The sequence below is a fragment of the Ambystoma mexicanum genome, chromosome 8, assembly GCF_040938575.1.
Source record: "Ambystoma mexicanum isolate Mex_15411 chromosome 8, UKY_AmexF1_1, whole genome shotgun sequence".
In the NCBI taxonomy this organism is placed as follows: domain Eukaryota; kingdom Metazoa; phylum Chordata; class Amphibia; order Caudata; family Ambystomatidae; genus Ambystoma; species Ambystoma mexicanum.
In genome coordinates this window covers 204,543,451-204,570,456 of record NC_090929.1, presented here as the reverse complement: position 1 = coordinate 204,570,456, position 27,006 = coordinate 204,543,451, and positions in this window count along the sequence as shown.

The window sequence follows — 27,006 nt, the reverse complement described above, 5'->3', positions numbered from 1 at the left end:
GTGATGTCATACGTTCCAACAACGGAACGCACTTTGTGAATGACATGTTCAAGCATATTACTGCAATGCTGGGTATAACCCACAAGCTCTGCAGGATTTATCATCCGCAATCGAACGGTGATGTGGAACAAATGAACGGATTGCTCAAGAGTAGATTGTCCAAACTGTGCCACACACTCAAAAAGAATTGGGTGTATTGTCTACCCCTGGCGCTTTTTCAAATGAGAAATGAGCCCAGCAAGGACCACCACCTGTCACCGCATGAAATAGAGACAGGTCGGAGAATGTACACAGCCCATTCACCCTTGGGCAGACAATCAGATGCACACCAAAGCGCCACTGTTTTAGGTGAAGAGTTCCACAAATATCTCAGAAATTTGACAAAAGCAGCACGCACAATAGCAAAACAAATAGCACCCCCTTCACACAAGACACCTCCCCTGACAAAGTAGCCCTCGTCACAGAGATTACGGACTGCCAGCTGATGACAGGTGACATGGTATACATAAGAGGTTTTATGCGACGATGGAACGGGCCAAGACTTCATGGCCCATATAAGGTGATCTTGTGCACGCCTACAGCAGTTAAGGTACAGGACTGCGGTTCTGGATACATTTGACTGATGTGCGCAGGGCCCACTGGAACATAAACGATCCAAGAAGGTGAGGTTGAAGGTAGTGCACAAACTTAGCAAATGGAAGCGTTCAGGAACCGGTATCCAATCGAGTATAAAGGAAAAATCAGGGATGGTATAATATGTAAATAATAATTGTATAGTGTAATAATATTTTTTGATGAGTGCATGATAAAGCAAGTTTTTGATGAACTGCTCCCTCTGTTTGTCTCCATGGTTTTTGTTTATTGAAATAATGGCTTGTGAATAACATTTTCCATCCTCTAGCAATAAAATTATGTAGCTGTATTTTTGCCTCCCTCGGTTCTCTTCCCTCAGACCTATAAGTGTGGGGGAGGGAAACGGAAGGACACGATACAAACAGAGAATGTACAAATGTAAATGTGGCCATGAGATCAATTATGTGTAAGATAATAACACGGATGGGCAGACTTAAAATGACCAAAATATGGTTATGAACAATGTATAAAAATGATATGCATGATTAACAAGTGCTTATATCTCATTTATTAGGAGTATCACTGGGCATGGACGAGCCCCCAGCAACAGCAAGCGGTAGTGTAGATAGGAGTAGATGGAGGAGAGAGGCGTATCCTAGTTATTCATATGAGTGTGTGCTGTTTGTGTGTGCAGTGGTATTCTTTTCTGTACTACTTGGCTGTTTCTATACTGGGTAATTGTGTACATTTCAATTAATGCTGGCCAGGGGGGTGCGGGCATGGAGACAATCAAGAATGGGACCCACCTAATTTGGGATGGCGCCAGGTTGATTTGGGGTCATTGGACTTCTGAGAGTGAACACAATAATGATAATAACACAAGTGTCGCCCATAGCACAACAATGCAGACCACCCCACCGCCCCCAAAATGAAGAGAATAGAATAGAATGAATGACAGAACTCCTTCAGAACTCACGTGGGTGCAGAACCATCCATATCCAACAACTATGCCAATATCAGAAGCAGCCTTGCCCACTGGCCCAACCACCGGAGAAGGGGGTAATAAGAGCAGAGCCATGTTAAATGCCTACTACAATTTATATAATGACGGGAATGACAGGCAGGGTCAGGGGGCTGAAGGGAAAATGCCCAGGAGAAAGCGGAGAGAGACAGTGGTAGATAATTGGGAAGAGGAGTATACATTTTGCCTAGATACAGTTGATGATCCACATCACCCCCATCAAACGAATAAGTGGTATGCCGACATGAGTCACACAGCACAACAAACAACTAATGAGAGCTGCTATATCTGCTCACTCATACCCCACGCCTCAGGCACTCCCAAAGTGCTATGCCACAAAAAATTCCATTTGGAGAAGCCCACTCTCTTTTACATCTCACGCTGTGCCGAATCAAAAATACATTTCAAGCACACACAGTTTCTTTTGAACTTTTGCAGAATGAACAAACATGCTACTCCCGGCCGCAAGGAGAAATTTGTGTAAAATAATCTTTTTTGGTAATAAAAGGAACATTGCATGCGGACAATAAGTAGCACAAAGAAGAGATATTGTGCAAAGCAGAAGCATGCAAGGCTTGTCCGAGGAAAAGCTCTCATAGGTACAGAGAACATGTGCTCCCATATGGAGTGAACACATAAGCAAACTCACATGGGTCACCACCATCGAGAAACTCTTCAAGTTACAGAAAAATATCTCATACGAACTATGTTTCCATGGAGAAGGGAAGAAAGACATGGGGAGCAACAGGAACTGTAGCAAAACTCTCATCATTCCTGACATGAAGAAGGGAACAGCAGCACTAATGGACACATATTGGGTTTTCGGCAACATGGCATACCTGCATCGTGAAGTGAGTCTAGGTTTTATTCTACACTTCATAAATCACCACGGATGCTTGGCATTTGTCACCATTGTAGTTCTTACGTGTCTAAATAGCACAGGAACAGGATCTTGTTACACCATTCCCCACTTTTTTTCTTAATAGGTTACCAATCACACTCCGATTCTATTTATGGTATTGTCTACAAACTCAATAGGCTCCCAAGCATTTGGTGAATAAGTTCATCCTTTGTTACAAGACTAAATCTCTTAAACTAATGTTATTGGTTGAAAACATGCGATGATGCCATTTTTTGTACTCCTATCTAACTAATGAAGTACCTTGTTTTGGTTCAAAAGTATAAACATGAATACATATTATTAGATAATTAATTTATTACTTTTTTCTACAGAAATTGTATTGAATGTTAAGAATACAGAACACATTGCCCCTGATGAAGAGTGAAAATTGATACTCGAAACGCGTTGGGCCACATTAAATTGTGATTTATGATTTGTTGTTATAAAATGAATAAACTACTGTTTGTTGGATAAACAGAAAAGTTGTCAAGAAATAATTGGATGATTTAAGAATAACTTTGTGAGCTAAACAAAGCAATGAAATTTATTTAAAAACTGTGAAAACTACTAGGTTACTGACTGTACCTATTAAAACCTCTACACAGGCTTTTAGCCTCTTGTTGATAGTGTGCAGGGGACGCGGGTTTCCTTAAATAGGAAACTATTGTTCCATGTATGTATTCCAGCCTAGATACCAAGGCTGAGCACCTCTCCCCTGCACCTCAAATTACTTATTATTCCTGATTTAACAACTTTGAATCATTACTATATACACTCAAAATATAGGTGTGCATGGTGATTATCAAACTTCTTATACCTGCATCTCCCGCAATCATGGAAAGGAACGTGCTCCCTGGCAACACTGCATTCTGCACGAATGGTAATCCCTGAGAGCCACATTAGCGGAAGTCGCAAGCACGTGGCAATCCACAATGAACCTTCCCCAACACCTTTTGAGAACCCGCATATGCCTTAGATGGGGAAGGAGTCCAAGATCCACATCAGAGAACGAAACAGTCATCCAATTATAACTCAACCAAGTCCTCTGAACATTTGGCCCAAATACCTGACAGATTTCGACTGTTCAGCTCCGTGGAGACATTTTTCCGTCCCTCGTTCCCAGCATCCAGGTGAAAGCGAATGCCAAGTGGCTCCAAATCACCAGGTGGGAGCTCATCCAGTTGGCCAATGACACTGAAGAAGGGTTCAATGTTATCAAAGTGGAACTCCGAGCCTTGTGATTAATGACGATGCAGAATCGATACGTGCTGGGTTTATAGTGAAAAAACCGAATTACAAAATATCGAAAACAAAAATCTCGAATCCAAAATATCGAAAACAAAAATCTCGAATTTTTTTTTTAATACGTTTTTATTTCGAAATGGGGGGGTTCCCCCCCAACCCCCCTTTTTTCTTTTACCCCTTTTTTATACTTACCTGAACCCACAAATACATATAAATAAATAAATAAATAATTCGAGATTTTTTTTTTTTCGAGATTTTGGTTTCGATATTTTTGTGATTCGATATTTTGTTTTCGGTTTTTTGACCGACCACCGCTGGATCTATTAACAGCAATCGATGGAGGTGTTTGCTGAAAAATCGGAGCGCATGTTGCACATTTGTACCTTCTGCATATGCTGAGAATGGCTCCCTCTCACATGTGATAGCCGCGGTGCACGACCTTGGCGAGCAGATGAAAGACGAAGGAGGGGCACAACCCAGCACCTGGTTCGACAGTCTCTTCTCATGGGTGCCCTCCTGACTTGGAATGATGGTAAAGCTCCTCATACCTCTCATCATCTTTTTGCTCCTGATTTTTTGTGTGTGCCAACTGGGACTCTGATGCTGCACAAATGCAGTACCGAATGGTGCGCTAATGATGGTGACAATGGGACATGCAAATGGTGTGGCACAAATCAAACATGAGGCAGAAGTGCAAACAGGAGATGCTCCGGAGCCCAAATATAGAATGACTGCCATATACAACACAGGGCATATAGTTGATAGTTTATACCACACAACTGTAAAAGAACCTAAAGAACTGTCATGGTACAAGGAAGTATGGGTGGACCTGGAAGGTGATGGAGGGTGTATCTATATGAGCTGCACCCCTGATGAATATGTTATAAGGGGACGCAGCCTCAGAGCAGTATGCAGGGCATGGATGCGAATAAAGGGAACCCCTGCATGGAATGAAGCAGTGGCAGAAGAGGAAGAACGTAAGATTGGGACAGTTACAATATACGTTACTTAAGTAACGAAAGGGGGAATGAGTGGAAGAAGGGGGCACATGAGACCCCCCTCCCTTATTCCTATGCTCCCTGGTGGGCCCAGCCATGGCTGCTTCAGGCCCAGGGGCCCGGCCCTGGGGCACACGTGCGGGAACACCTTCAGGAACCATGAACCCTTTCGTGCAGGAATATCCCTGGGTGCTGCAATACCCCCGTGCAGACCCTTGTATAGCAAAACCAGGGGTACGAAAGACTCCATTTTGTAACTCACAGACTCCATTTGCAATAGCAAAAGTCTATTAAGGTTTTACTCCAGGCTGCATCCCCGTCAAGCGCGTACAGCAAGCGCAACTCTCCCCCCACATCCTCCCCCCCTGCCGTCCACAAAACCACTCGGTTCCCATGAGAAGGCTGGCTGCAGGAATGCAACAAAATCCACACTGTATCACTTGCTGTCCGACTCCCTTCACTAACTCAGATGCAGCCCAGAACGAGGGCCAGAGCAAGGGCTATCCGTCTCTATAAACCTGCCCCGCACCCCACAGACCCTGCCCATAAAAACATAATCCCCTTGCACTCCAGGGCAGAGACAGCAATTAAGCAGATCCTTAAATCAGCGAATCTATTTTTTCTTTGACATGGATAAAAGTAAGCATGGTTCCTCGTCGTGTGTGAGATTATATAAACCTGCTGAAGGAGTATGAGTAAACAATGTAAATACATATACGTGTGTAACTGGAAGTGCCTATGCACACCTACTATAGTGAAAGCATAATATATGTCGACTTATAATGCTGAAACGTCCACAACACTAACTGCAATATTACAATGGTTAATGAGATACAGATCTGTACACGGTCACACTATGCTAGCTCACTCCTGACAAAGCTGAATGTAACTACATGTATAATGTCAGAAAAGTATAATATAGAAGTTACTCACTCCTGGTTGGTATTTTCATAGACCATTAACCAAAACCTGCACATCCGTGAATAAGTGAATCTCGAGCCAAAGACATTCTCTCGCCCCTGATCACCCTGAGCCTCCTTCTAGGAAGTGTATGTTTATCATGAAATGTACCTTTTTGTAACCCGATCATCTCAGCCATATACTCTAACATTCCTCTTGTCACTACTGAACGAACATCCCTGACCATACATTGACCCCATAACCCCTACCCCTGACCTAGTATATGAATATGTTTGAACAGGAGAGTGATACCTTTGATAGGGGCATATAACTCATGTTCAGTAATGAATAAGCTCGCTTTGGAGCCTTGTTTTCACAAGTGCAAGATACTGGACTTGTTGCCGGATGAACAGGTCAAAATTCTGAATGGATGAGAATCTGTGGCCACAAGGGCAAAATGTTGCAAAAGATAGGATGTCAAAGAACCAACAAAGGGTGCAAGGGTGATGAGCCCAGCTGAACATTTAACCCCCAGCACCATGTCATCTCGTCACGTGCCCGTGGACCAATCAACCATCGCCGACTGTATAGCACCTATAGGTGCCTACTCTTTGTGTCCAATCCCGATTGACTCTGTGTCCCCTTGGCCCCCCCTCTCTTGGACGAAAAACTCTGTATAAAAATGACTTGTAACATGTTTTCTGCAGAGCGCTCTCAGCGTGAGCAGAGTAGCTTCTGTTTGCCCTAACTTTAGATAAAACGCCTTTAATCGTACTCTCACTTGGTCTTATTCCCTCCTGGGATGTACCTTTATTGACTATGTTGGCTGATTTGCCAGCAGTGCTGGGGGCATCTCACTTTCAGTAGCCATGGCCTTTGCCCAGGGCCAGTTTTGGGCACACTATCCAAACCTTGAGCTATGGCCAGTGGACACGGCCTTTGGTCTTCACCACTGTACTTGTTGCACCTCTACATTTCTTTGGGGCCCATGCACCAATACGTCTTTATGGGTACCACTAGCCATGGCCTTCGCCGTGGCCACTGTACATGCTACACTAATAATTTCTGCCAAAGACCCATTCCCCCCTGTCTAGTAGTTGTGATCCCTCCATGTGTAAAAAAAACCAAAACATTTTTTACTCCCTATTCCTGTGGTATTACCCAGGTATTCCTGCGATAATGGGAAAAACAAGTGAAAATTGCTGTGGTAATCCCCTGGTATTCCCCCGACAAACCGAAAAAAGCTTGAAAATCAAAACAATCTGGACACTGGATATGTCCAAATAATTTGTGGTCAGTCATTATGACCACAGTAAGATGCAGAAGTAAGGGTATTATTGAAGTGTTTACAGTATTTGTAATCCTCCAAGAAATTTGCACAGTGGCTATAGCTACAATAGTTTGTCCTCAGTAAATATGGCTACAGTAATATGCCCAGAGTAATTGATACTGGGTGTGGACATTTAGTTGAATAAGGTAACAAAGGTGCAATCTGTGGTTGTTTATCTGTAAAGAAAAGTGTAATTGGTTATACAACATACTTTGAACATTTTAATTACTTACACTTGTACATTTACATGTACTGTTTTGGCCCTCATTAATAGTGCATTGTATGTAATATGTTTGGTACAACATTTGTGCGTGGTACACTGTTGTTGTATTAACATGTAGTAATCATTGAGTCATTGGGGGAAAGAAATCCATAGTGGATTGAAAGAAACCATTGTATACAGTTACATTTTCTGGCATTTACATGGTTTTAATGTTTACTTATATTTTGCAGAAGCTGGTGAAATGGAATGGATTCACAATTTGGTATGGATGCATATGCAAATCGCTCATTAGGGATGTGAAACATGGTTGCAGAGAGTACATGTATATTTACATGTGTATTAAATTTGGAAGATTTCATTTACAAGGATGTATTTTTGTTTTTCGTACTTGCAGTAAGTTAGGATATCATGTGGATAATTCCTGTGTGTTTATGGTGAATGTAATAATTCCTATACAGTGGTCCAATTCTTGCCTTATACCTGAGACACTGTAGGTGCGGTCAGGATTATTTGGGCATTTCTGTGAAGGACGAGCATTTTCAAGCACAACTGGTCTGAGCCGTTTAAGTTAATGTTCTTAACAGATGGTGGCAATGGAAGAGAAGATTGATTGCTATAGCAATTTACTGCAGTTGTGTTGCAGAATTTAAACGGACCAGAGAATTTTGACTCTGTATCCTATGATGGACATGGAGTTGTTTTTGGATGAGAGAGATTTGTCTGTGTCTTTTGATGGACTTGCAGTTGTTTGTGGACCAGAGAGCTTTGTGTTTGTATCATTTGAAGGACATGCAGTTCTTTCTTTTTTGGGTGGGATTGCAGGGACATCTTCCATTGCTTCTGTTTCTATTAGTTCTCTTTTTAAGGTTTTCTTTTTTGAGGTAGTGGGTACATATCTATCTTGGGCTTTACAGTACACATAGTTTTCAGTAATCTAGTATGCAAGGAATGTCAATGTTGACTTTTACTGGCGTTAACTGTAGAAGGTCTCTGAAAACAATAACATGTTTTCCTCCAAACATTTCTTTGTAGTCAGTTTTTTAGGACTTCCTGCATTCTCGGGTGAATTGAAGCCAGTATGAGGTCAGAAACCATGCTCACTTCATCAACTTGGAGGACTTTCATTTTTCGCAGAATTCTGCATACGTGAGTAGCAGCTTCTGCTGACAATTTATAGTATTCTAATTGGTTTTGGCGTTCTACTTCAGAGGAGAGGTAGTCAGTGTAAAGTTACACCTCCTACACTGTAGGTAGCTAGACCTGTGGAGGCTGTTACAACAGCTGAAATGTTATTTGTTAACTCTTCAACACATTTCCTGATTATTTTAATTAGGAAGGTTTTGCCAGAACCAGCTTCACCACTTACATAGAAGAACAGAGGTTTATAATGTTTACAGTTACAAGGTTTAGTTTCATGTTTTAGTCCATGTTCAATTTCCTCAGTGACATCTAGGTCTATGGTGAATTGTTCATCATTTAGCTCTGATTTGAGCACTTACACATCTTTTTCAGATTGTTTAGATTGATATGTGGTGTTTTCTACCTCTGTCAATGTCTTCCTCTTGTTGATGTTCATTGTCCAACATGTGTTTGTATTTTGTGTAATTGACATTTGTTATACTGCTTTCATTTGCTTTGAATGCAGCTTCAAATGTGTCATGGTCACTTAACTATTCTTCCTCATTACTCCAAGGTTTTAATAGTTGCAGTAGGGCCATATAATACATTTCTCTATGCTGTGGAGTTTTAAAGGATAACCTTACATGATAAATTAAGCTAGGCTTGCTGAGTATTACTAACCTCCCTTCACAAGAAGACTTGCTCTCAAATCTCGACTCCAACTCTCCATTCATTCTTATCCTTCTTGATCTGTCCTCTGCCTTCGACACGGTCAATCATGCCAGCCAGACTAATCAGCTCTGTGACACCCTTGGCATAATGGACCTGTCACTTGACTGGCTGACCTCTTTCCTATCCAACCGGCCTTCCCAGGTTCAACTGGTTCCTTTTCTTTCCCCTATCACACTCTCCAACTGTGGTGTCCCTCAAGGCTCTATCCTCTCACAGTGGCTCATGAACATCTACCCCGCCCCTCTGGCCCATCTGATCTTCTCTTTCTCTTCTTACTTCCAGTGTTATGCAGACAACACGCAGCTCTCTATCACGTTTCCCTTTACTACATCCTCTTCCTCCTCTCTCATCCCAGACTGTCTGACTGCAATTCAGGTATAGTGTGCTGCCAACGATCTCTGCATTAATACCAATAAGACTGAGATGCTTCTCATTGTGACCCCTGCTCCCTCCTTCCCTACTACCCTCTGGTCACTCTCTATCATTCACCCAGTCACTATTTTGAGGCTAAAAACATTGGTGTCATCTTTGACTCCTCTCTTCTTCTCTCCTCACATCGCGGACCTTGCCAAGAAGGCCCAAAATCAGCTGGACCTCATCAGAGGCATTCTTTCTTTCCTCGCCTTCCCCCAGAAACTCAATGTCTCCAGAGCTCTGGTCCTCTCTAGGCTGGACTACTGCAACAGCCTCTTCATCAATCTTCCTTTATCCTCCCTTCACTTCCATTACAACTAATCCAGAATAGGAGTTCTAGACTTATCCTTGGCCTCAAACCCAGGGACTGCATCTCTCCAGCCCTAACATCACTCCACTGGCTCCTTGATGCTGCTAGTATCAAGGTCAAGACACATTGCATCATCCGCAAGGCTTTCTGGGGCGTGGGGACCCGCTACACCCAGCTCTCTATCACTAGATACAGCCCTGCTAGAGACCTTCAGTCTTCTAGCTCCAACTCTGCGCAGGTTAGAGGCTTCGCCAAGCAGAGAGTGGGTGGAAGATCTCTCTCCGCTGCAGGAGCCTTTCTCTGGAATGGTCTCCCTGCCCCTCTCAGGCTTGAGCTAGATCTCCTTAAGTTCCAGAAGCTCCTGAAGACCCTAATTTTCTCTTCTTCCTTCCCTCGCCCCTGCTAACACCCCTATCTGCCGCAGAGACTGGCTGCCTGGTTCCCTCGGAGTTCTACAGGGCAAGAAGCCCCTCCTTCCAGCCCAACCCCACTCCTCGTACTTTAGCCCTTAGCACTTGACTAGCCCTTGTTTCCCTTCCCCTTCTTCCACCCCTTCACTTGAAATCTCTCTTCTTACCCTGCACTCCCCTTCCCACCCTAGCACTTTGACTTCTGCAGACTGGTACTTCCCTCCCCCATCTCCCTCGCACTTCTTGTTACTGCACTTGCACAATCCAAATGTCACAAGGCCTAGTAGGACCATTAATTGTTATCTTTCTCCCCTGCCCCCCCCGTTTTTTGTCTTGTGGCGTATTGAAACACCATTTGTTGTATATGCGCCTTACAAATAACCAATAAAATAAGTTGAGAGTGAATATTTGCCAATTGTCGCATCTGGCATAACATTGTTTTTGTAGGAGTAGTTTTGGGCTATGCCGTACAGGCACATGTTTTCCAAAGCAGTGCTTTTGTTTGAATAGTATGTGTCAAGTAAATCGTTTTTTAAAATGTCCTGGCTGTTGGGATCATTTGTGGCTATTATTTCTATCTCTTGGTAGGATTTAGTACCCTTTATCGTGATGAAGATGGACCAAGATTTATCCAGAGAATGTTTTCAGATCTCCTATTTAAGGCTATACCTGTTAAACGATCTGCAGCTTCCTAGGACCCAAATTCTCTATGTGGCAGCATTTTGATACCAAAGCTGTAAAATGTTTGTGACAGGGTTTTGTCGGATGAAATATCATCCCAAAGGTCTTTTAGCTCAGTCTTCACAGCTTTGGTGAAAGAGGCTGTGAAATATCTTGCAACTTTGGAATTGACTGCAATGTATTGAATGTCTATAGGGCAATGATTGCATTGTAATCATTGATGTACTTGGATTCCTCATCTATTTTAATGTTGTTGGTGTTTTTACGGGTTTGCCTTTTACACTGTGCCTAACAGAATACATTAAGCTATTTACATGTCCTTTTGTGGAAACTGGTCTAGGGAAGCCAAAGTGGCACCTCAGTTTTTATATCAACGTCTACAGTATTTGCTACACTTATGTCTTTGGAAGCGTAAGATTTGTGTACGTAGGTCACTATGTGTGGTTTCTGAAGGAATGTCACAGGTAATGTATTTTTTAATACATTGTAAAACAGTGACATCGCTGTCATGGCCACATTTGGGAGCCTCGTTTATCCACACAAGCATGTGGATGTGTGGTGTTCCTCTGGATTGATATGCTTTATTTCCAAAAGTAGTGTTCTACTCTTTCGAGTTGAGGGGTACTTTTATTGCAGATGAAGTCAGCGTGGCAATGAAGCGATGGTGAAAGTATCTTGAAACGATGACAGGATCAAGAGAATAGAGTTCTCCTGGGGTTTTTATGCCTATTCCTTCTTTATTTTGGCTTTCAAGGTGTTGGAAGTCATGCAAGTCATCCCATGCATGTTCGCACAAATTAAAGTAACAAACCATATGGGCCGGCCTAGGTTCCTTAGCATACAAAATACATCAGTGTGACATTGGAACCAGCATTCTTTTGTACCACACGTTTGCAAAGAGATGTGTGATATTAGACTGCAAACCAGTGGTCAAAGTGTATGAAAAGAAGTAGTGGAGCTATATTCCCTGCTGGCCTGCCCCTGTTCCCCACAAACCCCATTGCCACAACCCCTCCCACACACAATACACCCCCCAAACACTTGCGCCCGATGTTTAAGGGAACTTTCAGTGCACTGAAAGTGAAGGTTTCAACTTCTTCCAACACTTTTATTTTAAAATAAAACCATTCCGGAACGGTTTCTTTTTAAAATAAAAGTATAGGAGCTGTACAAGGTAATTTAAAAAAGTATAGGAGCACCGCTCCCAACCGCTTCCGCTCACTTCGACCACTGCTGCAAACGTCATCTTTGTCTTTTATTTTTTTAACAAGTTAGGTAGCTGACATGTTTAAGAAATGGGAGCCTGTTTTAAATGTGTGCGCCTTGCTAGTTCGCTTTCAAACAAGAGGTGGAAAATGTATTCTACATTTCGTCTGCATCGTGGGTCTTAAGAACACATTTGCAAAGAACGATATTCTGATGCACTAATGTGTGTGGGTCTTTCATCATATCTTCCTCCTCTACCTTTTGGAAAGAGTAGAGGAAAAGAATGTGCTTCTACAATTTTCTCCCATATGCTTATCGGAGATCCTTTGTCTTGACGCGCTTGATATGTTTCTATTGTATCTTCTATTGTGTCTTTGCAATGTAGTGGGTGAATTGTATACTGGTCAAAATGTTGGCTGCAGTAACAGGATCCACATGTTCCAATTGGCCAGTTTGTAGCGAATCTTTAATTATTTGAATGGCTTCTTTTAACTTTTCATCTATGTTTATAACTCTGTAGTATTAGTATATACAAAAGAAGGTGTAAACACAGAAGTCTGTTTGTACAGGGCTAACAAAGCAAGAAACATATATTACCAAACATACTTATTAATACATATATTTATTTAATTATGACACTCATAAAATGATCACGTTACATAAAATTCATAGTCAAACACACAGTATATAAAACATATAAAAGACTGTACTTGATAGGTGGTATTTGAAGTGGCGTAGAATGCTTTCGCGTGAACTGGAACCCTTTATTCAGCAAGGAGCCCTTTTTCTGATTCAGAGAAAGCATTCTACGCCACTTCAAATATCACCTATTAAGATGGAGGCGTATCTCATATTTGAGCACTGACTATTTGAATGAAGGCTCTAACTTGAGAGGAAGTTTTTGAGTGATCTTCCCCAACAACTTGGAAATCGCTCTTACCAATACCAAATCCTTTTGGTGTCCGGTTGTGGAATTAATTACCACATTCTATTAGGGTTGCCATTTTTAGAAGTTCTTTGGCTGCAAGAAGGTGATAGGAAGGAAATACCATCACCGTTGGAAAACACATATCATTTTACCCTTGATGAATGTCCCACATTTATCTGTGTTTTAAGGACAGAAACCTGTACAAGTTTGGTTTTGAAAACATACTAATAGGATTTAGATGAAAGAGAAATTACTCCAGTGTGGAGTTTTACACAGAGTCAAGTAAAAATCACCAAAATCAACCAGAAATATGGGATTTTCATGTGTTTTGTCAAGTACAGTCTTTTATAGGTTTTATATATTGTGTGTTTGACTATGAATTTTATGTAACGTGATCATTTTATGAGTGTCATAATTAAATAAATATATGTATTAATAAGTATATTTGGTAACATATGTTTCTTGCTTTGTTAGCCCTGTACATACAGACTTCTGTGTTTACACCTTCTTTTGTATATACTAATGTTCTTATCCATGTGGTAAGGAGTGTGTTGGATCCAATAGAGCATGGTTTTTGTCGTTTGAGAAAAACATATATCTCTGTAGTATTCATTGTTTTGTTTAAGATATTCTAGGGCTTGTCTAGGTCGGTTTCTATCAATTAGATGTTGACAAATGTTTTTGGCCTCATCACAAGTTGGGCAGTAAGCTGGCACAATGTCCGCTGAGCGGAAATAGTGTTACTGCCAGGTTGTGTGGCGGTATTAGCATCACATCACAACCTGGCATGAACATGCCCCTGACTCTGGCAGTAACCGTATTAGTGCCTGGTGGAAACTGCATTGAAATAAGGGTTACCGCCCAAAAAAACTGTGATAATATTGCTACCACCAGCGATCACGGCACCAGCAGAAATTGTGTCATCGCCATTTTGAAAAACACAATCAATCATATAACTCCTGCAGCCATCCGTTCCTTGAAAGAAACGGAAATGTCCCAGGAGAGGATCAGAGGAAAGGTGGCAGAACATTGCCTGCGCAAACCAAAATTTAGTGAGAGGGAGCTGGTGGTCCTCACAGATTAGGTAATTGCCCACTGTGACAAACTATATGGCTGTCGGCAGCAGAAGACTACTGGACAGCGCAGGACAGCCATCTGGCATGCCATCAGCCAGAAGGTGACAGCAGTGGCAAGTGTAGCCTGTGATGGAGAGGACTGCAGCAAGCGGTGGAACAACCTGAGGGTCAGGGTGCTGGGACTGCTGTCCCAATACAGCCAGGAGTCCATGGCTACTGCAGGAGGCACTGTGGAGCCACTGGTCTTCACCACCTGGGAGGAAAAGTGCAGTACAGTGCTGGACATAGAAGGAATTGAGGAAGTCGGCACTGCAGAGGTGGGTGCCAGCAGCCTGGAGGCAGGAGGTGATGCAACCCCCCCTAAACACACATGCATGCACAAATGACAGCCCAGCATAAGATGCCCCGGTGGACAGGGACACATGTCAGCAGACCCAGAAACTGGGCATGCCAACAGTGTGGAGTGACGGGGTGGCACATCAGCCACCCTCCACACCAACCATAGGGCAGGGCACCAAGGGCACCCCTGAACTTCACAGCAGCGGGAAGGGTTGGCAAGTGACCTAACCAAATGCCAAGCACACCACACCCCTACTGGCACACACTGTGCCAGTAGGATTGAGGTGCGCGAGTGACCACAACACTGTGCAGCAGTCTCACCAGCATGTTGCGGGCCCAGTTGGCCTGCCCCATTTTGGCATGGCAGACAAGCCACAAGGAAGTACATGTCCGCCACACTGACATTTGCTCAGCCTGCCAATCACTGTGCACCACAGTGCAGCCTTGCTGGCTGCGCAGCAGTGCCCCATAGAGCCATGCCAGTGCCACAGACTAAGCCACCACCCTCAGCCCCACTAGTGAGTGCCACCTGGAGAGGGTATGTGGGGGTATGAAGGGCCACAAGCAGGCATGCCGGATGTCAGCTGCCCCAGCATGGACATTGTACCCTCCCCACACACAGGCCAAAGACCAATTGGCCATGTGTCACACACTCATCACTACAAGCAAACCCATTATGCTGTGCCCACATGTAATCTCCCCTGACCAACCATGTACATTTGCCCATAAGTGTGGGGTTGCACTCTTTCCCATAGAAATTGTGTCTCACATGCCAACACATATGGGGAAACATATCTGATGACATTCCCAGAGGCATTAGAGGAGGAGGAGGTTGCAGGCCCATCTAGGTGCAGCGCATACAGGCCCTTAAGATCTGCCACCACGACCACCACGCAAAGGCCCAGTCAGGCTACACCGAGGCAGATGTCCTGCCATGTAACCCTGCAACACAACAGGGCCAAGCCAAGGTCTACACCACAGGCAACCATGAGCAGTGCAAGGCACACTGCACCCACTCCTGCAGCTGGAGGCTGAGACACTAAGGCCACACCTTCTGGCAGGGCGACTGCGGAGTCACAGGGGGACACCAGCCCAGTGTCACCACATGCCAAAGGGCCACAGACCCTGGAGAGGCCCCCATGCTGCCAGCATTCACAGACACCAGAGAGCCCCCCACACCGCCAGCATCCATAGACCCCACAGAGCCGCCCACACCGCAAGCATGCACAGGCCCTGGAGAGCCACCCATGCTGCCAGTGTCCACAGGCCCAAGGCAGCACTTGCGCTTTGAACATTGTGTATAGGTTCTATATAAATAGACTATTATATCTACAGCCGGTGTGCACAGTCACTTGAGCCGGATTTTGACACATCCGCTTATGACTCCCCCGATTACAGTCCAGGGACAGTGCACAGCCCCTCTCCCACACAGCACACACGAACACACATCACTCTGTTGCGGAGGCATGAGGAGATGGAGCGGAGACAGTGGGAGATGGAAGCAATTGGCCACACACACTCCGAACACCTGCAGGTCATAAGGGACAGCATCCAAGGGGCTAACCGCAGGATTGTGCAGTCCATCGCACATAACCGGGCTGAGACAACTGGCAGTATGGCCGCGCTGACATTGTAGGCCCTGAGGGTCAGGGAGATGACTGAAGGCATCTCTGCACTGGCAGAGGCCATTTCGGCAGAGCTCAGAGATGCAACGCAAACAAAACCTGGGCTCTGTACCGTCCACATCAACCACTTCCACAGAGGAGTCACAGCAGGGCACACCGAGGCGTCAGTCACAGTGCCTTCTGCGCCCAAACTCACTGGGAACTGGCAGGGGGAGAAAGAGGCCAAAGTTGTAAAGGGCTCTGAGACACTAATTTCCATGAGTGGCCATGCTGGGGAGTTGGTGGTGGGTGGGGGGATAGTGTGATGGGGAGTTGGTGTGGGGGGGAGGGGGATAGTGTGATGAGGAGTTGGTGGTGGGAGGGGGGATGGTGGGAGGTGAAAGGAGATATTGTGATGGGGAATTGGTGGTGGGAGGGGGATAGTGTGATGGAGAGTTGGTGGTGGGAGGGGGAAGGGAGATAGTTGGGGCACTTCATTTCATAAAAACTTTTGAAATGAAATTCATCATTGCAGGGACATTCCTGATGGTGTCTTTGTTGTGTTTATTGATTGACGTGGTGTTACACAATTGTGCATGGCTTCTGCCCAGGGACGTCATTTGGGGGTCGCCAGGGGTCGCAAGTGCGACCCCTGAGGTCTTCCTTGCGACCTCTAAAAAGAAAAAGAATATTATTATTTTTTTTTTTGCAATGCAAGCTCCTGGGCTGTGGCCAGCACTATGTGGCTCTTTAATTCTGGAGTGGCTAGCTTTCTTGTGCAGGCCCCTTAAAAAAAGAAGAAAAATAAGAACACGAGGGCCACAAGTCGAACACTTTCAGCACTGAACCTAAATAAGAAAGAATAGGCATGCCAAAAAATGTGTCTTTCTGGAATTCTATACAATAATTGTTAGACTCATTAAAGGTTTATTTCAGGCACACTTCAGGGCGTGAGTCACTGATTTAGTCTGTTCTCAAACGCCTCAACTCAGCCTCTCATCGTTCTGAGGTCGATAAATGGGTACCAACACAGGTTGGGTGATATTGGGTGTATATTTCTTCTATGTAAAGCGCTTAAGCTTAAGTGCTATATAATAACACACCATTATCATTTGGTCATGGACGTCTGCTTGCAATCACAGTAACATGGTAATATGGGCGTATACTCACTGATCTTAACGATATATGTGGCGATCCATTCAGATATGAAATGTACATCACATTATAGTGATATCGTAACCATATTTTTGGTAGTGTACAATGCTATGTGATGCCACTTCCTGTTTTGTCAACCGGTGAAAGGTCGGGTTCCATCGCTTTCCGCGATATCACTTTGGGATGGGGTCAAACTTCCTGTGATGTCATCATGGGGTCAAGGGTTGTGTGATGTCACTTCCGCTACCCCTGGCATTTTGGTGAAATGACGAGTTGTGCCATGTGAAAGAGTCAAAAAGAAAATGTCCATCAGTCCCTGGTGTGCAAATCTCCCATCCCTCACATCATCTCTGTCAATGTGTGCATTTACCTTTGCCACAGGCACTGCATCCTCTTCCTCTGGGGGTGGCATGTTCACGTCAGGGTGTAGCGTACATCAGGGCTCCACTGGTATGGTCGAGGCAGTGGCAACGTGCCTTCAGGAGGCCCAAAGCATGCTTGATGCACACACAGGTCCTGCTGTGAGCATGGCTGTAGTCATTCTCCTGCAGTGTACGTGGATTATACTCAGGGCTCATTAGCCAGGGCAGCTGTGGGTATCCTGAGTCACCTGTATCAAGGGAGGCACAGTCATTAGTCATGGTGTAAGGTGTGAGGGTGGACTTACACAATATCTGGTCAATGAACTACTTGTGTATGCAAATGGGCCTTTATTAGACGGCATGTGTCTATTGTATGTCTGTGCATGCAGTGTCTCTTGTACCGTGCATTGTTTGTGCTTCACATGCACTCTGTTCCCCTGCAGCATATGTTACGTAGAGCCACCAGGATACCGGCAAATGTAGTTACCATTTACGGCACTCGTGTCGAACAGCATTACTGCCGGATTACAGGTGCCAGAGTGACGGTGTAAATTCCTATTGATGCAGTCCCATAGGACTCCATGAGAACATTTGCCGTCATTAACGGCACCAGCATTTCCAGTCCTGGCAATAAGGACTTTTTCTGCATGTAGGGCACCTGGCTTACCTCCAGCTTGGTAACCCAGCTGCCCCACCGCCAAACCCATAGTCCGACAGTCCAGTAAAGTGCCGGTATTCACAAATACCGGGACTTTTTTGCCAGACCGGCCGACATAGAATGAGTGAGGCCCTTTGTCTTGTATTTAAGTAGATGTGTTTTCAAAACGCTGCTATTTCTTTTTTGTATGTGTTTGTAAGCAGGTTGCTGTTGGCGAGGTGTTCGCTAATGTTTTCTATTTAATGGAATTTTGTAAGTCAAATTTAGTTCCAAAATATTTAGTTTGGATGTGTTCTATTTCTCGAGTTCTTCGGCTGTTCCATTTAGGAGAAAGTTATTTAATTTTTGGAGTTCTGGAGCAGGACTTTTTGCTTAGTAAAATCTACAGACAAGGTTTTGCATAGCAGAACGATGTGTTGCTAACATTTTGATGCGATCGAAGGTGCTTTTTCAAGCAGTTCAAGAAATGGAGGCTAATGAATGTCCTTGTAGTCCAGTGTGGATGTGTACTGGGCAAACATTTGAATGACTGTTGGTGTATGTTACATATTGAGCTGCAGGTCCATTTGTACACTGGATGACCTGTTTAGACAAAAGGAACATTTGGTTGAAAGTTTGTTGGGGAAGATATTTTTATAAGGGGTTCTTTTGCCATAATGGTGTGTGCTATAGTCTTGCCTGTGATTGTCTATGGCAATTGGATGTGTTTTAGTTTATAAGCCTCTTTGTTGAAATATAGTTCTGTGCTGCTGGTGGGAAACCATTCACCTGCACAGAAGTTTGAAAAGGTATCTATATTAACATTTAGTTAGTGGTTTGTTTAAAATCAATATAAAAGAACTTTCTCTTTAGTTTAAATGTGCTGTCAATCAGAGCTTCAAGGATTCGTTTTATGTTGTCATTTTTAAGCGTAGAACGTGACTTCTCAGAATTTATGATGAGATTGGTAAGAACACTATGCTGGAATTATTTTTATTTTTTATTTACTTTTTAGAATGTTTTACTGTGGCTATGTTTACATTGCTAGATATAGTGTGAGGTTCCTCTTCAGGTCTATTTTCCTTTCTACATATAACTTTTTTAAGAAGGAGGTTACTTTTTTCAATGCTGACTGGTTTAGTTTCGTAGAGTGAGGGTACCAGCTATTGTGTTTTAATGTTTATAGATTGTTTTAGTGGTGGGTGACTATATGGCATGTCTTTATTTTTATCTGCTCTATTAATCTTTATTTTATTTGGAGTTGCTTTTTAGCAGGCTTTCTGATGTGTCTGTTGGAAAAGAGAAAGTGCGTCTTTTAACGTTGCAGAATGTTTGTGTGTTATTGTATAAAGAGGGGCGTGTGGGTGTAATTGTAGAGGGTTGAAAAAGAGTGCTGTGCAATTGTGAAGTGGGATGATAGGTGTGGTTGAGAAGGTTGTAAGAGTAAGAGGATGTATACGTGTGGTGGGTTTGGGTAAATATGACATTGAAATCTGGAGGTGTTATATGAAATAAGTATGTGTATGTGATGGGGATGGGTAATAAAGTATTTGTAGTACTATGTTTTGCACAGAATTGGTGTTAGTGAGTAAGGGAGTGGTGGTGTCATTGAATAAGTAGGATATTTATGCTGCGATGAGTATAACAGTGGGTGGTGTAATGGTGTGATTTACTGTGCAGATATGAGTGTTGTGAGGGTATGATATGATATGATATGATATATGATGTGGCATTTGTAACGCGCTTATACACAAGTGTTTCAAGGCACGACAAGGCAGGGAGGGGGAACAAAAGGAAGACAGACAACAATCTTATTAGACCAGGTGTCATTCAGATCGCGCAAGTGCATGGGCAGAGGGGAAGGAAAAGTGCAAGGGGAAAGGGAGAGGGGAAAGTGCAGTACAGAGGTAGTAGAATAACAAGATAAATAATAAGGGCAAGCTGGTCGCAAGTGCAAGGTAAGTGGAAGGGGGACTGTTGGGATACAGAGACAGTCCTGTAGTACAGAGGTTGCCAGGGAGGCAGTGCAAGAGGAGAGTGGCAGGGCTAGGGACCGATATTGGTGAGAGTGGCCCAGTTGCAGATTCAGTGCAGTTTCAGTCAGGAATTTAGCAGGGGAGAGGGGGAGAGAAAGCAGAAGCAAAGAGGAAGGTTTTGAGGTGCTTCCGGAACCGGAGATGGTTCTCCTCAAGTTTCAGGGAGGCAGGAAGGCTGTTCCAGAGGGAGGCCCCTGCCACGAAGAGAGATCTACCCCCAACTCGATGCTTGGAGAAGCAGCTGACCCTGAGGGAGTTGGTGGCGGATGAGCGAAGAGCTCGAGAAGGAAGATATTTAGGAAGAGAGAGTTGAAGGTATTTTGGCCCCAGGCCCCAGAAGGCCTAGTGGACAATGCAGAGGGTTTTGAACTTGATCCTCACAGCCACTGGGAGCCAGTGCAGAGATTTCAGTCCTGGAGAGATACGGTCCCTGGGCTTGAGGCCAAGGACAAGTCTCACAGTCCTGTTCTTGATGAGTTGCAGAGGGCGGAGAGTAGAGGCAGGCAGATTTAGATAGAGGCTGTTACAGTAGTTTAGCTTAGAGAGAACCAGGGCTCTGGAGATAGTGAGCTTCTGGGGGAAGGCGAAAAAAGGAAGAATACCTCTGAGGAGGTGCAGCTGGTAGTGTGACTTCTTAGAGGTGTCAGATATGTGAGGACAGAAGGAGAGTGTGGAGTCGAAGATGACCCCAAGGTTTTTTGCCGTGCATGTAGGAGCAGGAAGAGGGCCAAGAGAGGCCGGCCAGAGAGCTGCAGAGAAGGAGGGAGTGGGTGTGCCGATGAGTAGAATCTTACTGGCATTAAGGCAAAGGTCATTGGCGGCACACCATTCCTGGATAGCGGCCAGACAGTCAGAGATGAGGGAAGGAGAGGAGGAGGCCGAGGGTAGCCTGAAAATGAGCTGGGTTTCATCCGCATAGCACTGAAAGTTGGGGCAGAGAGCGGCGATGAGGTGGGCAAGGAGTGCCAGATATTGGTTGAACAGCCAGGGAAAGAGGTTAGATCACTGGTGGACACCACATGTAGAGAAAGATGTCAGAGAGGAAGGACCCCAGTTGGACCTGGGAGGGTCGATTGGAGAGGAAAGAGGTCAGCCATGCCAGAGGCTGACCAGTGATACCCAGGTTATCACAGAGACAGTTGAGCAGGATGGCATGGTTGACAGTATCAAAGGCAGAAGAGAGATCAAGCAAAATGAGAACACACAGAGTGTTAGAGTCAAGGTTGGAGAGTAGGTCTTCACGGATGTTCAGGAGAGCATTTTCCATGCTTCTGGCAGCTCAGAAGCCAGAATGATTATCATGAAGACAACCAACAGATTCAGCATGGAGATTAAGCTGAGAGATGGCCAGTTTCTCCAGGAGCTTGCCCAGGAAGGGAGTGAGGGAGATTGGGCGATAGTTAGCCAGGCAGGAGGGGTCCGAAGAGGGTTTCTTAAGAAGAGGGTGCACAAGGGAGTGCTTAAGGGAGGATGGGAAGGCTCCAGAGGTGAAGGAGTGATTGCATAAGTCAGCCAGGGCAGGAGCCAGGGAGTCGATGTGGTCCTTGATAGTTTTGGAGGAACAGGGGTGAATCTGTTTTGACGAGACTTTCATATATCGGAATTGTCTGGAAACCCTGTCAGCAGAGAAAAGGGGAAAGGCAGAGAAGGAGGGAGGAGGGTGGCTGCAGAAGGGCCAGAGGAAGAGCAGGGAATAGAGGGAGGGAGGTGATAGGAGGAGAGTGAGGACACGATGTCCTGAGTATTTTAAATGAAGTGAGAAGCCAGTGCCGTGCAGAGGGCCTGGGAGGGGACAGGAGAGGTAAAGACTGCAGCAGGGTTGGCAAGTTCCTTGCAGATTTTAAAGAGTTCAGCTGAGTTGTTAGATGCCGCAGAGATGCGGGCTTGGATAAAGGCTCTCTTCTTGGTGAGAATGGAGAGCTGGTATTGCCTTTGGAGCAGGTGGCAGGCCAGTTTGTCAGAGGATGAACATGAAGCATGCCATTTCCTTTCTGCTACCCTACACTTGCGTTTTAGGGTGACGAGATCCGAGTCATACCAGGAGTTACATTTGGCTTTGGGCTTCAGGTGGATTCTCATGTCAGGGGCAAGGATATCAAAGGTATCAGATATAGCAGAGTGGAGAGTGGAGAGGGCTGTGTCAGGGTGGGAGTCAGTCGAAGGGGGAGGGCGGGATGAGAAGGTGGCGGCGAAAGCCTCAACTGACACGCGCTTCATGGGTCGGATGACCGAGAAGGAGGGTGGCAGTGATGAAGGTGGCTTTGACTGAGGGGTAGGGAGGGTGAGGTGGGAGGATAGGAGAAAGTGATCACTCCAGGAGAGAGGAGTGGAGAGAGGGACAGAGAGGGGAAGGTCAGAAGAGATCAGAGTATCAAGAGTGTGCGCTGCAGAATGAGTCGGCCCAGATGGGAGAATAGGGAGTGAGAGAGAGTCGCAAAGGTCACAAAGGTGACCAGAGGTGGGACAGGAGGTATGCAGGTGGATGTTGAAGTCTCCAAGAAAGAGTAGTTGAGTGGTTGAGGACAGGAGTGAGGAGGAGAGGTCCGCCCACTCGGAGAGGAAGGAGGAAATTTGACCGGGTGGCCGATAGCAGCCACAGTAAGGGAATGGCTAGGAGAGAGAGAGAGAGAGAGAGTCAGCAGACAAGGCATTCAAAAGAGGAGTAGGTCTGCGTAGGAGTGACAGTGGCAGGAATCCACTCAAGGAAGATAAGGGCAACACCCCCACCAGCATGGTTGGGCCTGGGCACGGAGAGGATCTTGTAGCCGTCAGGTAGGAGTGTGTCAAAGCTGGTGACAGAGCTGGCCGTGAACCATGTCTCAGTGAGACCAAGGACATCAAAGTCCATTTCCTCAAGAAGGCGACAGATATCAGAGGAATGTTTGACAGCAGATCGAGAGGTAAGAGTGGCAATGTGGAGAAGGTTGCCATCCTTGAAGGACTTCCGGGGAGGGGTACAGATCAAAGGTACGCCCTGCGGAGGTGAAGAAGGAGCACGAGGGGGGGGCGGGGAGGGAGGAGGAAGGCAACGTAGCAGAGGACAGAGGAGGGGAGACAGCAGGAGAGGAAAGGAAGTTGATGATGCGCGGGAAGCGTCTATCAAAGAGGTGAAAGGTTGGCCTGAGGGCCTTGAACCAAGACGGTCCCGTTAGAGTAGACATTAATGATGGCCTTAGAGGAGTGGAAGGAGGCCAAGAGGACATCCCAATGGGTGCCACCATTAATGGGAGAAGAGGAGAAAGGAGAGAGCACAGAGACCATATGAAAGGTCCATAGGTTAGGTGAAGGCACGAAAAAGAGGATGTCGGTGAGAGTTTCCTTGGAGGAGGCACTAGTGTAGGTGTCAGCGATAGGGAGGCCTGGGTTGGAGACCAGGATGTCCTTTTTAAACTTTTTCCTACCAGATTTAGTGAGGAGAGCAGGATAGTCAATGGAGAAGCAGTTAGAAAAGATAGGCGAGATAGAGAGCACCATAGAATAGGAGGGAGAGGAGGGGGAGAGACTGACGAGAGCAAGCGGACAAGATAGCGAGCGGCAAGCCAGTAGTGCAGTAGGAAAGACTCTCAGGGTTAAAGATCTCACAGTGCTCAATAAGGAACCAGGGAGAAGCCACCTAAGATTGAGAATCCTGAGAAGGGAGGAAAAGGCCTTCTTTACCACAGTGCAGAAACAACAGTAATGCGTATTAGGTAACCGGTGGAGAGACCACCTAAGTTTGAGAATCCTGAGAGGGGAGGAAAAGGCCTAGTTTACCACAGTGCAGAAACTACAGTAATGATTATTAGGTAACCGGTGGAGAGGCCACCTAAGTTTGAGAATACTGAGAGGAGAGGCAAAGGCCTAGTTTACCACAGTGCAGAAACAGCAGTAAGTATTGGCACAATGCGTAATTAAGTGACACGGGTGTAGGAGGAGTGGGCCGGGAGAGCAGGTGGAGCTAACAAAGATGATAACTGGCGCCTGGCGTCCGCTGCAGACACCTGCAGACACAAAGAGAGCCGCAACCGAAGGAGCCGCCCTTTGCCTAAGGGGTCCTTAGCTGAGGGGGCTGCCGTGCAGGGGGCAGCCCCAAGGAAAGTGAACTACCCCCCAAAGAAAACTTAGTGGTAAATATCTCTAAATATAAACTGTCCAAATTTGAGATACAGACACTACAGAAAGGGATATCATTTGTCCCACATTATAGTAGTACACTACTGAAAGAGAAAATTGTTATTTTTCAAATTGACTAGAAAAATGAAGCTGAAACTATTTTTTGATACCGTGGAAATATCAGACAAACAACAACATTCAGACTTCTTGGAGTTGAAACCCAAAAGCACTTTCTCACCACCTATACAGAATACAGCGCTGGATACTTTCCAGAAGTTAGTGTTAAAGGATATGAAGAAGATCAAATTCACAAACAGAGCAAGAGGTAATCTCATCTCAAGAGGAAAACAGGCATTGGATCGCTTATGGGAGAACCCAGAGATTAGTTTCAAACCAGCTGACAAAGGGGGGCCCTAGTCATAATGGACACCAGTAAATACAAAGGTGAGGTAATCAAACAACTCAATGATCAAGATACATACTTAGAAATTTTTCAAGACCCTACTGAACAAGTACGCGAAATCATTAAGAAGACATTGGAAGAAGCTGAAACTGAAGAGTTCATTACCCATAAAACCAAGAATTTCCTCACGAATACACACCCACTGATACCAGTTATCTATATCTTACCAAAAAGTCACAAAAATGTGATGGAACCCCCAGGACAGCCAATAATTGCAGCTAATAACAGTTTACTGGAACCAATTGCTCAATATATTGACAAGATTATTCAACCCCTTGCACAAAAATGTACAACATATATAAAAGATACCAATCAATTCCTGAAGAAATTGGGAGAAGTAACCTTTAATACTGACTCTGATATTCTATTTTCTATGGACGTAACAAGCTTATATACCAACATCACACACCAAGCCGGACTGGAAGCTGTGGAATGGATGTTACTCAATACAACAGAAGCAGTCAAAAGTGACCACCTTTTCATTTTGAAACTCCTGACGATTGTACTCAACAACAATTTCTTCTCTTTCGAAGATAGATATTTTGTTCAAATATCAGGTACGTCAATGGGGGCCGTGATGGCTCCCAGTTATGCGAATATCTACATGTCCTACCTGGAAGAAACACGAGTAATCAAAAACCCAAGATGGAAAGACAAACTAAAATTCCTTACGAGATTCATTGATGACCTATTTAGTGTTTGGATTGGAGAGGAAGAAGAGCTTTTAGAGTTCTTTGATTTTATGAACAACTTAGCCCCACACATTAAATTCACACACAAATATAGCCGGACTACTATGGAGTTTTTAGATGTCCAAATATACTTGAAAAACAACAAATTGGAAACAACGATCTTCACAAAAGAAACAGACAGGAACAGTCTCCCTTTGGCCACAAGCTTTCACCCCAGGAATACAGTGTCTAGTATCCCATTAAGTCAGTTTTTGAGATACATACGTATCATCTCGGGGGAAGATGAGTACGAATCAAAATCCAGTGAACTAAGACAAAAATTCATCAAGAGAGGATGTAATGAGGAAATACTGAATAAACATACAACAACAGTTAAGAATATCGCGAGACAAGAATCACTTACCACAAAAGAAAAGAACACAAAGACAGATTTGATATATGTGACCACGTACTCTCAGCAAAGTAGTACGATAAAGAAAATAATCAAGAAGAATTGGGAAACATTATCCCAGGATGCCACATTGGCTAAATTATTTCCATCTCCTCCACTATTCGTCTACAACAAAAGTAGATCATTGAAAGATCATTTGATCAAATCTGACTTCAGCCAGAGATACAGTACAACAAAAGAAATATGCAGAGGGACCATACCGTGTAACAACTGTAGTTCCTGCAACAATGTGATGAAAGGCAAGTTGATTAATCATCCTCATACCGGTCAGAGTATTTTAATGAAACACACCTCAACTCGTGACACTAAGAATGTCATATATGGCATAAAATGCCCAGGCGGACTATATTATATTGGATTAACAACCAGAAAAGCAAAAACCTGTTGGGGTGAACACAAATCTAATATTCAGAATCATTCAGTGAAATCTCCAGTAGCACAACACTTCGATGCTGCCAAGCACTCTATTGCACAAATACAGTTTGTCATTCTAGAACATGTAAAATTACCCAAAAGAGGAGGTAACATCACCAAGTTGTTACAAACAAAGGGAAATATTCTGGATCGAGAAACTTAATACAATGAATCCCAGGGGGATCAATTTAGATTGGGATCTGAATTGCTATCTATAGTCATTTTCTTAAAATATGAAATGGACAGTGATTTTTTTGTCAAATGAAATGTGATGAAATTTTCATACGCAGATTTCTTGTGAACCATGAACTGGAGACCATATAAGTGCTCAAATAATAGTGCTATGAGTATATTGAATGCATAGGGATTCACTTGCCATTAATTATGATTGAGAATGCGGTAAAAACCGTTATATGTATCCTAAAGATTATAGAGTCACGGGAAGTATCTTAAATCAGATTACACACCTGCATCAAGCAATATAAGCAAAAATCAGATTAATAATGGGAGTAAAACAAAGAACAAAATAGGTAGGTTGGCTATATATTACTCATTTCTATAACTTGAAATCTAAATTTAGAATCCAATAGCGCCTCAACACAAGACAGCATTACTATGCTTAGAGTTACAGTACCATCGTTGATAAGTTACACCTGGACTGGTTTAAATATATTGAAAAGTTTCTAGTGTACAT